Source organism: Bos taurus, chromosome 27 (genome assembly GCF_002263795.3).
Source record: "Bos taurus isolate L1 Dominette 01449 registration number 42190680 breed Hereford chromosome 27, ARS-UCD2.0, whole genome shotgun sequence".
NCBI classification, from domain to species: Eukaryota; Metazoa; Chordata; class Mammalia; order Artiodactyla; family Bovidae; genus Bos; species Bos taurus.
In genome coordinates, this window is record NC_037354.1 from 26,133,574 (window position 1) to 26,145,699 (window position 12,126).

The 12,126-nt window shown below is 42.0% G+C and overlaps 1 long non-coding RNA gene across 1 annotated transcript in view; it reads right to left on the reverse strand.

Moving 5' to 3' along the window:
* Positions 1 to 3,459: 3,459 nt before the first annotated feature.
* The window catches only part of LOC132344058 (uncharacterized), a 55,272-nt gene continuing 46,605 nt past the window's right edge, over positions 3,460 to 12,126 (reverse strand). The window contains exons 2-3 of the long non-coding RNA XR_009493155.1: positions 4,129 to 4,182; positions 3,460 to 3,676 (exon numbers count right to left, since the gene is read on the reverse strand). This is a non-coding gene — a long non-coding RNA (uncharacterized lncRNA). The remainder of the gene's footprint in view (positions 3,677 to 4,128; positions 4,183 to 12,126) is intronic.

Genomic DNA, 12,126 nt, shown 5'->3' on the forward strand with positions numbered 1-12,126 from the left:
AGACTTGACCTTCCAACTGAACCAGGGTATGGGTTCAATCCCTGGTCGGGGAGCTAAGATCCCACATGCTTCACAGACAAGAAACCAAAAGCATAAAACACAAGTGATATTGTAACAAATTCAGTAAAGACTTTAAAAATGGTTCACATTAAAAAAAAGGGGTGGGGGACATGTAAGGGGTCTGGGGCTGCCACACTAAAGTGGCTGTTAGGAAGTGAATATTCCAGATTCTTTCTTAGCAACAGGTCTGCAGGAACTTTTTAAACTGATTATTTGGCTCAGGAGAATCATCACTTCAGCCAACATTTTCTATTTCTTATCTCTACTTTTCTCAAGGCATGAGTTTCAAAAGGCAAACTGCATGGGATTAATTCATTACCAGTCAGGCTAGGCTCTCTCCAGGTTGACATCAAGGCTGTACTTTTATGCACCTTTCCTTCCCTACCCTACACGAGCAGTCTTCAGAAAAAACCCAACTAATTGGACTTGACTGGTCTGATGGTTGGATGGCATCATCGACTCGATGGACGTGTGTTTGAGCAATTTCTGGGAGTTGGTGATAGACAGGGAAGCCTGGCGTGCTGTAGTCCATAAGGTTGCAAAGAGTCGGACACAACTGAGCAACTGAACTATGTTCTGAACCTATCCTTACAACAGAAATTCTAATTGAGCAATATGTTATGAAGAGATAACCAAAACTGCATTTCAACAAATGTCCCAAAAAGAAAGAAAATGAAAAACTACAGGTGGAAAAGCATTTATCCTCAATAGTAATCAAAGAATGCATATATGATACTATGGCTTTTTAAATTACTAAGTATAAAAATAATAATATCCACTACTGGGTAAAATACAGAAAAGCAGACATTTTTATATACTGCTTTTGAGAACACAGATTGGTAGAAGTTTTTGAAGAATACTTGCAACATAACAAAAATCTTAAAATATGCTTATTTTTGCCCCAGCAATCTCACGTCAAGGCATTTATCCTAGGATATGATTTTTAAAAATTAAACATTAGGTATAAAGACATTAAGCTGTATTTATGATGGTAAAAAATGAGCCAAACAGATTATCCAATAATAGGACACTGGTTAAAATTAACAATGGAATAGAAATATGATAAAAAAATTTTTATCACTAAAAAACAATACTTGAGGTTACTGATTACTAGTAATGATGTGCTAGCTTGTATCCAACTAATTCTACTGAAAATAATAAGAAATTCTATACAATTGGAAAAAAAACTGGTTTTAACTTCCAGCTTTTGGTCTAGTAGGTAAGGAGCTCTCATAACAAGAAAAAAGCTGAACAAACTGAAAATCAGTAGCTCTTCATCCATCCATTAGAGAATTGAGGTTACAGGGAACACAAGTCCCTCAGAATTGGAGAAATAGACAAGTGGATACAGAGAATTGGAATTTACTGGAGAATTCCAGGAGCAGAAACCTCCATGGGAACCAGTATTCAGGGAGGAAATCCTGAAATGTAATTGACAAATTGCTGGAGGCTCAGTGTAGACAAGTCAGAGAGAGAAAAACTCCAGGGAAGGGAGGGCCATCCTAGGGGAGTCACCACACTTTTTTAAGTTTTACCTCCTGGAGATCTATCAGGTCCTCCCAAGGGAGATCAGAAGAACGTTCCCTCCTGCTCCTGGCAGGGAAGGGGGAAAAGTAGTCACATTGAAATACACCTAGAGCATTCTGTTCTTCATAATAAGGTCGGCTTTCAACAGACTGTCTTTTCAGAATCTAACCAACTGAGATTCTCCCAGAGCCTAACCATCCATGGGAAAGGAAACACCCAGTTCCAGCCTCTGACCTTTCACCTGGTAGAAAGGAAATACCCAACTCCATCCTCCCGCCTCTAACTTTCCTGCTCACCTACGTACGTGTTGGAGGTAGGAACAAACTACAAAGCACTGGTAAAGGTGGCAGCCCAGGAGCACATGCTCACTAGTGTAGAATGCTCTCACCCCCCAACACCTTATACCATGTCAAGAGGATTCCTGCTGACAACGGGGCCATGCAACTGAAAGAACCACACATCTTAGAGCTTATTTAAGAAGAAGTCTGAGGAAAAAGCAATGAGGGAAACAAAAACAAAGACACCAGAGGAAATCTGATCCTCCAACACCCACAACTACAGTAAACAATAAACATGACTGAACCCCCAGCTAGCTCATCATAAAAGCTCACACTAAAGTACTATTTATCTCAGTTCTTTTAACCCTGTATATCATGTCCAGATACCTAAAGAAAATTATAAGACATACTCAGAGGTAAAAAAAACAAAACAAAACAACACAGTTTGAAGACACAGAGCAAGCATCAGAACCAGATGCGAACATGACAGGGATCTTGGAAATAGCAGATTGTGAATTTAAAACAATTATGATGAATGTGCTAATAAAAGCTTCAGTGGAAAAAAGTGGATGAGTGCAAGAATGGATGGGTAATATAAGCACAGAAGTGGATGATCTGAGAAAGAGTTGTAAGGAAATGCTAGAAGTCAGAAACACTGTAATAGAAACAAAGAAGTGAAGGGAAAAGGGTGAAAACAGATGTGGTTATATTAATAGCAAAGCAGATGTCAAGACATGAAATATTATTAGAGATAAAGCTGATTACTTCTAAGTGACAAGTAGTCATTTCATCAAAAAGACAAAACAACTATAAATCATATGCTCCTAATGACAGAGACTCAAAATAAGAATAAAATTGGCAGAATTAAATGGAGAAATAACAAATCCACAATAATGACTGGAATTTTTAACATCCCCTGTCTCAGTAAATTGATAGACATAAAGACACTCAACAAGGATTTAGAAGACTGGAACAATTATACCAAACCAACTTGGTCTTACTGATATTTATAGAATATTATACCAAACAAATCCAGAATACACAATCCTTTCAAATGCACACAAAACAGTCATCAAGATAGACCATAAAACAATTTGGACTACTTAAAATATACAGAATATATGCTTTAAACACATTGTAAGTTAAAAAATGACAGAAACATAGCTTGAAAATCTTCCCACTTTACTTATAAATTAAGTAGAACACTCCTAAAAAATCCATGGGTCAAAAAAGAAATCACAAATGACATCAGAAAATATTTATAACTCAGTGGTAATAAAAAAATAAATCAATTTGTAGGATGGAACTGAGACAAGGTTTAGAGGGAAACTATAGTTTTAAATGTTTATTTTAGAAAACAAAAGTTTAAAAATCAACTATTTTCACTTTAAAAATTTAAAAGATTAAAAATAAACTTAAGAAAATTAAAAAAGAAGGAAATTAAGAGCAAAAGTCAATACAACAAAAAATGAACTATAAAAAAAGAGCCTCTGAGAAACTGTCAGACTCTAGAAAAGCCTAAAAAGATATGACAACTAAATGTTAGTGGTATTCTGGATTGGATCCTGATACAGAAAATGGATATTAGGTGAAAACTAAGGAAATGTGAATAAATAATGGACATTAGTTAATAATAATGTACATATACTGGTTGATTAGCTATGACAAACATACCCTAGAGGTGTAAGTTATTAGCAACAGAAGAAACTGGGTGGTATACAGGTATTACCTGTTATATCCTTGCAACTCTTCTATTAACCTAAAACTCTCCTTCTCATTTTATGAAGCCAGCATAAGCCTGGTCCTAAAACCTGAAATGGACATGACAAGAAAAGAAGATTATAAACCAATACTATCTGTGAGATATACATCAGAAGAAGAGTAGAAATTGACTATTTAGTGCAGAAATGCAAGACTGATTCAATGATCAAAAATCAATTTCTCACCACACCGACAAAATAAAGGAGAAAATCATATGATCATCGCAACTGGTCCGGAAAAAGCATTTAACAAATCGAACATTCATTCCTAACAAAAACTCTTAGCAAACTAGAAATAGAAGGAATTTTCTTTTTCTGTTAAAAGGCATCTATGAAAAGCCCACAGCTAACATCATACTTGCTGGTGAAATAGTAAATGCTTCTCTAAAGACTGGAAATAAGTTTGGGATAAATTTTAAAATTCATGAGCTATTTATACTTTTTCAAGTATTTCTATATCCAGAAAAAGTTTCAATGTAACTTAACATTTATTGAATACTTACTAGGTGCAAAACAGCTGCCAGGTGTTGGGAATTCTTTTAATGGTAAAAGTCCATCTGTCAAGGAATTTTAAAATAAATGTAAAAGACAGATACTCAGTAAAAGTAACTAAAAGCAATTCAGTATATGTTGGAGGCCCAAAAGAAGCAAATGGTAATAAATAGCTCAGGCTTTCAGAATCCAGATTTTATAGGATAGAGAATAACATATTAAGTAATTTAAATTTTATTTTATAGGCTATGGGGCTTTCTCAGCTCCTGTTTTAGGTCTTTGAGCAGAAGAATGATATAAAAAAGATTCTGTAACCTGCATCATCAAAAGCACATTTTGCAAATATTTCAGTATGTCTGGGGCTCTGTGCTTTGACTAACATTTTACTACAAAGCAATTGATAACCAGAGAGGTAACTGATTTTCTCAAAGCTACAGATCAAATAAATAGGAAGAAAGTATGGGAAATTAGAGTGAATATGAAACAGGATACGGACTTCCTTCAGCTTTTAGGATGTCTACCATCCCAACTATTGGTTAGGTATCTTAAAGAGTGGAAAAATGGAAACAGGAGTCATTTTTGTTTTTGTTTTTGACAGTTCGGTACATCAGAAACATCCAACCCTGAATGTCTGTGTTCAGACAATGATAACCAGGGAAGGACGAAATAACTGGAGGAACAGGAGAAAGAGTTAAAATTGGCTACAAGAACAGATGGTCTTCTCTACTGCATTCCCTCCTTCCTTCCTCTCTTGCCTACACCCACTTGCCCACCATCCAAGTGCGCAAACGCTCACACACACGTGCATACATGCACACACATGCACAATTCGTGAGCTCCCCACTGCTGCCATTAGTACTGACAACTAATCCACTGATAGAGAAATCTGTCTTCTTCCTATTTTCGGTGGATAACTGGAAGGCATGAGTATAAGCAGATGTAGAAATTAATAATTATTTGAGTAAAAACAGATGAGATGCTGATAGCAAGCTGATGATAATGAGCAGTGAGAAAGAAAAGGCTTCCAAGGATCTCACCAGAGAGATTCCAGAAGCATGAGATTCCTTGTAAATGGTGAATCCTACCGTCATCAGGAGAGTGGGGTCAGATCAATCCAGGGGACAAAGTGCTGATTTTTAACAAGCACGCGATTCTTGAATGATTATCCCTACCACATTTAATGCAGCAGAGAAGCAAGACAGACTGGAAAAGTTTGGGGGGGGTCTATACAGTCTATGCAGAGGGCAGAATCTTAGTCCCTGAGGAAAACAATCAAAGGATTCTCTATGGTGACACATCCACCCAATTTGCCTAGAACTGTCACAATTTTAGTGCTGAAAACCCCACGTCCTAGGAAGTCCTTCAGTTCCAGACAAACCAGGACAGTTGGTCATCCTGGCTCGGGAAGGCTCTTTAACCCTAAGAACTGGAGGTCAAGATTTTAGGTGATAGGTCACACGCTGTATGGCCTCAAAGCCCCAGATACTGTTCATCTACATGAGCAGGAAAAGAGTAGATGCCACACCCCTCCTCCAGAGCCAACCCCACTGACATGGAGCCCATGCTCTCCAGACTGTTGAGCGTGTGCTATTCAAGACAGACACGCTATGGTCAAATCTACTGTTTCTTCTCTTTTTTTTAACATTTTATATTGGGCTATAACTGACTAACAATGTTGTGATAGTTTCAGATGAACAGCAAAGGGACTCAGCCATACACAGACATGTATCCATTCTCCCCCAAACTCCCCTTCCATCCAGGCTGCCACACGACATTGAGCAGAGTTCCTTGTGCTCTACAGCAGGACCTTGTTGGTTTTCCAATTTAAATACAGCAGTGCGTACATGTCCATCCCAAACTCCCTGACTATGCCTTCCTTCCCTCCTTCCCCCACTGGCAACCACAGTCTACTGCCTCCCCTTGATTTACTATGGTAGCCTATCCTCTGAGAAAGAGGCTGCATAAGACTCCTCTCAAAGAGCGCCAAACACTATTGAGATGCTTTTCTGGGGTTCAGCAGATTCCTGAATATGGCTAGGGCGATGTGCTTCGGGGTGATGACAACAGCTGACACCAACGGAGCACTTACTGTGCTCTACAGTCTAGGGCCATGGTTGACAACGTTGGCTGCACATTGTAATGCCCTGTATTAGCTTCCTAGGTCTGCTGTAACAAAGAATGACACTGGACAGCTATAAACGAAAATGCATTCTCTCACAGTTCTGGAGGCTAGAAAAAGCTTAGTCCTCGGGGACTAAGATTCTGCCCTCTGCGTACACTGACCCTCAAACTTCCAATCTGTCTTCCTTTCTCTCTGCTGCATTAAATGTGGTAGGGGCAATCATTCAAGTTCTGGAGGCTAGAAGTCACCTGGGACTTCTCTGGTGACACAGTGGATAAGAATCTGACTATCAAGGCAGGAGACAGGTTCGATCCCTCATCTGGGAAGATTCCACATGCTGCGCAGCAATTAAGCCCGTGCACCTCAATGACCAAGCCTGTGCTCTACAGCCCAGGGGCCCCAGCTACTGACGTCCACATGCCCTAGAGCCTGAGCTCCGCAGCTAGGGAGTAGCCCCCACTCGCTGCAACTAGAGAAAAGCCCATGCAGCAACAAAGATCCAGCACAGCCAAAAATAAATAAATAAAATTATTTAAAAAATGTTTTTCTGGAGGGCTGTGAATGAGAGTCTGTTCCACGCCCTTCCCCTAGCTCCTGGCGGCTGGAGGTAATCCATGGCATTCCTTGGCACCTACAGACGCATGACTTCAACTCTACTTCCTTGGTTACGTATGTGGCACTGCTCCTGTGACTCATCACATCACTTTGTCTCTGTGTCTTTGTGCCCCTTCTCTTCTTATGAGCACATCGGTCATACTGGTTTAAGGGCTCACCCTCACGCCAGTATACCCTCATCTTAACTAATGACATCTGCAGTTGACGCTATTTACAAACACTGTCACATTCTGAGGTTCCGGGAAGAGCACGAATTTGGGAGGGGACACAATTCAACCCAGTACATACTGAAGGACGTTTTTATAATCCAGTTAGAACAATCCCAGTCCCTGGGAATGGGACTCAGGCATCAGTGTTCTTTAAAGACCTCCAGGTAAATCCACTGTGCTACTAAGTTTGAGAACCACTGCTCTAGGGAGGTTACAGGTCCCCCTTTACGTGAGTCTTCAGAAAGTTAGGTTGTTTCCTTCACCAAAATCTTTAGCTCCCATCACCTGACCCTTATGCCTCAGTCTTTTTTTTATTTGTAGACGGATGAATAAGCTTACCTTCAAGTCTCATCCCCAAATCACTTAAGAAGTATGTATCTGGTTAAATATGTCTAACTCCCATCACTTCTTTGTTCCGTGTTCCCTCAGAACTCCTGTATTAAGTTGGGACGATATTAATCTCATTCACTTATGTGTCGCCTTTTAAACATCTTAATTTTTTGTGTTCTTTCTGCAAGTTTAACCCCAAATTTTCTGTATCTGTGATATTCTCTCCCATGCTATTCAGTCCATAAATGCCTCTTGTCCTCTCTCTCTCTCTCTCTCTCTAACACACACACACACATACGCAAGTTACTACTGGCGCTTCTTAAATGCTGCTGAGAATCCACATTCTATGAACTATAGTCAGATGAGAACATGTAACCAAATCTCACACATTACTGTTTTAATGAAGGTAAATTTTGTTGAAAATCATTCATGTGTTTTCTTCTAGATTTCTGAAGACGTTGTCATCACCCTAGAATTGCCCAAGGCCCTGGGAGGCTCCCAGCTACACAAAAGGCAGAATCTTTATCAAAAGAATAAAAACAGAATGGCAAGAATAATTTTCATTTCATGGCTTTCAGAAACCAGGTTACACAGCAAACCAGTAGGTTTGAGGCCAGGCTTTTGTCTTGAAAGCAGATTTTCCCCTTTCTACCCCATCCCCTTAACCCCTCCGTGCTCTCACTTTAATCATCAAGAACCAAGGCTGGATGTCACTAATGCATAAAAGCCCCTCTGTCACTTGGATTCTATTCCCCTCTACCCAGGGCTCCCTGGGATCTACCCAGGTAAAGAATCTGCCTGCAATGCGGGAGACCCGGGATCCATCCCTGGGTCGGGAAGATCCCCTGGAGAAGGGAATGGCAACCCACTCCAGTATTCTTGCCTGGAGAATTCCATGGACAGAGGAGCCTGGAGGGCTACAGTCCACGGGGCCGCAGAGAGTCAGACATGACTGAGCGACTAACACCTTACTTTCACCCAGGCAGGAAAGCCAATGCATTCTCCCCTACGGCAGAGGAGACTGTCGTACAGCAGAGCAGAGTGGACCAAGGATCCATCCCTTTCCAGCCTGGAAGGTGGGAGAAGGGGAGGGCAGGAAGGCAGAGCTGTTTGATGTAGGTCTCACTTCCTTCTCTGAGCTTCGGCACAGAATAAGCAAACCAAGCACAGTAGGAGGCATGGCCCTGGCTCCCTACATGGATTTCTTCAAAAAAAAAAAAAACAGTCTCAAGCTGCCTGCACCAACCTAGGGCCAGGCCACATCAGCGTGGCCACACGGCAAGGAGGGAGCAAGGAGGGCCCTCCTGTTTCTCTCAAGCCAGCTTCCCTTCCAGCAGGGCCTGAGGGTACGTTGACTGACAGGGCCTGTCAAGGGCCTGCGTGTGATGACCATAGCCACTGAGGGTCAAAGGTCAGCCAGGGAACCAGCCCCTGGCCAGGCCCAGGTTATACCAGCCACATTCAAGGTGTGACACTGGAAGCAGGGAAGCCCAAACAGTCAGCAACCTAAGAACACAGCCCCGATAACCAAGGACCCGGCTCCTCCCCTCACCCAGGAGGTCCTAGGAGCCACGGCCCCTCGTCCAGACACTGAATGCCTCCCCTTACACCAGATGCCATTTTTGGGGGGAAGAGAAGCAGGAGGAAGATGCAGGCAATCTGAGATTCAAAGCATTTTTTCCTAGAAAGGCTGAGCGTTCCTTGAAGGCTCTGTTTAAATGCTCAAATCAGACATTCACTCAAACCAAATTAGACATTTAGTTATTTTTTTTCCACTGTGGGGTGGGGAGGGAGGGAATCGTGAATTAAATGAAAACAGCTATAAACAAAATACAGAAATCACGTTGCCTCTTCCTATCCAAGCTGTAGTGAGACTCAAGATTTTTCAAAGCCATTATACCAGCCTACCCTTTCCTGACAGGCCAACAGCTCTGGATTCATTTCTGAAGCTGCAAAATACCCAGACAACAATGAGAACAGAAATTCTTCTCCAAACTACAGAGCAGTGAGTTACCTAGCAATGGTCACTGATTTATCGTACCAGCTGTATATAAATTAAATTTTAAAACGCAAATTGATTTCATTTCCAGTTACTAAATATCCAGGTGGCTTGCTGCATTAATTACAACTGACGGGGAGGTTAATAATTTCGCCCTCTGATCTCTACCTCTTTCAAAGCGAATGCCTTCTAGTCCTGCTGATCACATTGTGGGGGATGGGGGGCAGGAGAGCGTGGGAGTGGATCAGGAAGCAGGGGCCTGATGAATCATGCAGGAGATGAACTGTTCAAAGCATCCTCCCCTCACGCCTGAGCAGGGTATATTATCATGCTGGCAGCCAGCGGCAGGTGCATCGGAGGGATACAGCTGGGCAAGGTGACAATCGGTGAAGCCCCATCACCTGCACAGGGACCCTCTCTGTCCTCAGCATCCAGTGAAATCCCAAGGCGGGCTGCACCCTGGGGAAGAGCCAACAACGGCCCACTCCCAAGAAGCTCAGGCAGAACGAAGCTCCAGCCACAGGCTAACAAGCTCTCCTAAGATGGATTTAGTAGCACCGCCATCGGGCAAAACCGGGCACCAATAATCTGAGTTCCTGCTGACTGCAGACTCTTGCTAGATAGATGGGTCCTGGGGTTATTAAATTCCTAGGAAAAGGAAATCATCAGACCCCCTCATCAGAAAGTCCCAGGATATGAGACTCTGACTCTAAGCTGCCACTCAGATGCTCTTCTAAACAGAACATATGGGGTTAACTGCATTTTCTTTTTCAGTCCCTCCGCAGGCAGAGCTGTGTTTGGCAAGTGGTTTGAAGGTGAGGTTGCAGAAACCACTTGTGAAAATTAGGTGAGAAAACATCTCCTTCCTTCATCAGCTGCCAAGTGCTGTTGAGTCCTCTTCCAAATGTCCTTTTGTGGACTAAATACCAAATGTTTGACTGAAATCTCCTAATTCCAAAGACCAAAGCTACTTGGCAGATACCAAGATATGGATTCGAATGCCACTGGTGGCAGGCACAGCACTATGGCAGCTCCACGAGATGCATGCCTTCTTCACAGTCCCCACTCAGCTCAGGTTCCGACTGTTCACATCAGTCTCAAAAACCAACCCAGGAACTTGAAACAATGTCGTAAATGAGGATCAGAATCCCATATTCATCCAGGTCTCCCACAGTATTGAGGAGCTATTTGTGGCTTGCTGAACTCACTTTAGTGTGTTAAGTTTCTGCTCAGCCTCTTTCTAACTATATACCCTGGATGAGTCGCTTCTCTAAGTCGTAAAATAATAATCATGTTGACACCCAAAAGGCCTCCTTCCTTTCAATGAACCACGTGTCAAGAACTACAGGAGGAGCTGAGGGTTCAAAGCATGAAGACTGGCCCACTGGCCTGGCTCTTCTGCCTCTAGCTGGGTACTCTCGGGGAGGTTTCCCCACCTTAAATTAGTAACCCAGGCAGGCTCCAGAGTCAAACTAGCCTGTATAAATACCAACTGCTCCATTACTAGTTATCAAGTTTGAGTAAGTTACTGCCATTTCCTTACTGGTTTAAAAAAAAAGCATTCATAAAAGCAGTATCATAAAGTTGCTACGAGTATCAAATGATAATATGCACACTGCCTGGAATCGAGGACTCAACTCAGGTGGTTATTTTTTTATTGTTGCTTTTAATAAGAAAGCAGCTTATGGTAAGGAGAATACTTAACTGGCACCATAAACAGTACTTAGCAGATGCTAAGTAATTATTTTCCTCCATCGGCAAGAACCTTCAAGAAGCAAAGACTACAACTCTTTGAGAGAGAATTAAAACGAAACGTGATAAGTACAAGCATAGGGGAAATAAAGTGCTTTGGGACACAAAGAAAGGCTGATTCTATCCGGAAAAAAGTAAAAGACTTCAAGAAAGAGGTGACACTAGATTGAGAAAGTCTGATTAGGATCACAGAGAGTGTAGGTAGGAGAAGAAAAACTTTTCCTCTACCCTCTTATGTTTAGTGACTGGGGCCAGTGAATTAAAATAACAAAAGACAGCTTAACAAGAGGAAAGATTTATTTCATATACACATGGAGGGGGGCTCACAGAACAGGCATAAAACTCCAAAAGCAGTTTGGCCTATGAGCTTATAGACCCTTTTAACAAAGGGCAATACACTGTGGAGAAATGACAAGAGAAAGGAGTTTGATCTTCAGTTCAGTTCAGTTCAGTCGCTCAGTCATGTCCGACTCTGCGACCCCATGAATCGCAGCATGCCAGGCCTCCCTGTCTATCACCAACTCCCGGAGTTCACTCAGACTCACGTCCATCAAGTCGGTGATGCCATCCAGCCATCTCATCCTCTGTCATCCCCTTTTCCTCCTGCCCCCAATCCCTCCCAGCATCAGAGTCTTTTCCAATGAGTCAACTCTTTGCATGAGGTGGCGAAAGTACTGGAGTTTCAGCCTCAGCATCATTCCTAGGGACAGTAAATTGTGGGAAGGTAAATATATAAGGGAAACTGATGGGAGATAAGGGTTATTTAGTAAGGTTTATAAGTAAGAAACAAGTCTGTAGAACAAACTTTACTAAATCTTACTAAAATCTTAAATATTGAGGCTTCCCTGGTGTCTCAGATGGTAAAGAATCCACCTGCAACGCGGGAGACCTGGGTTTGATCCCTGGATTGGAAGATCCCCTGGAGAAGGGAATGGCTACCCACTCCAGTATTCTGGCCTGGAGAATTCCATGGACAGAGGAG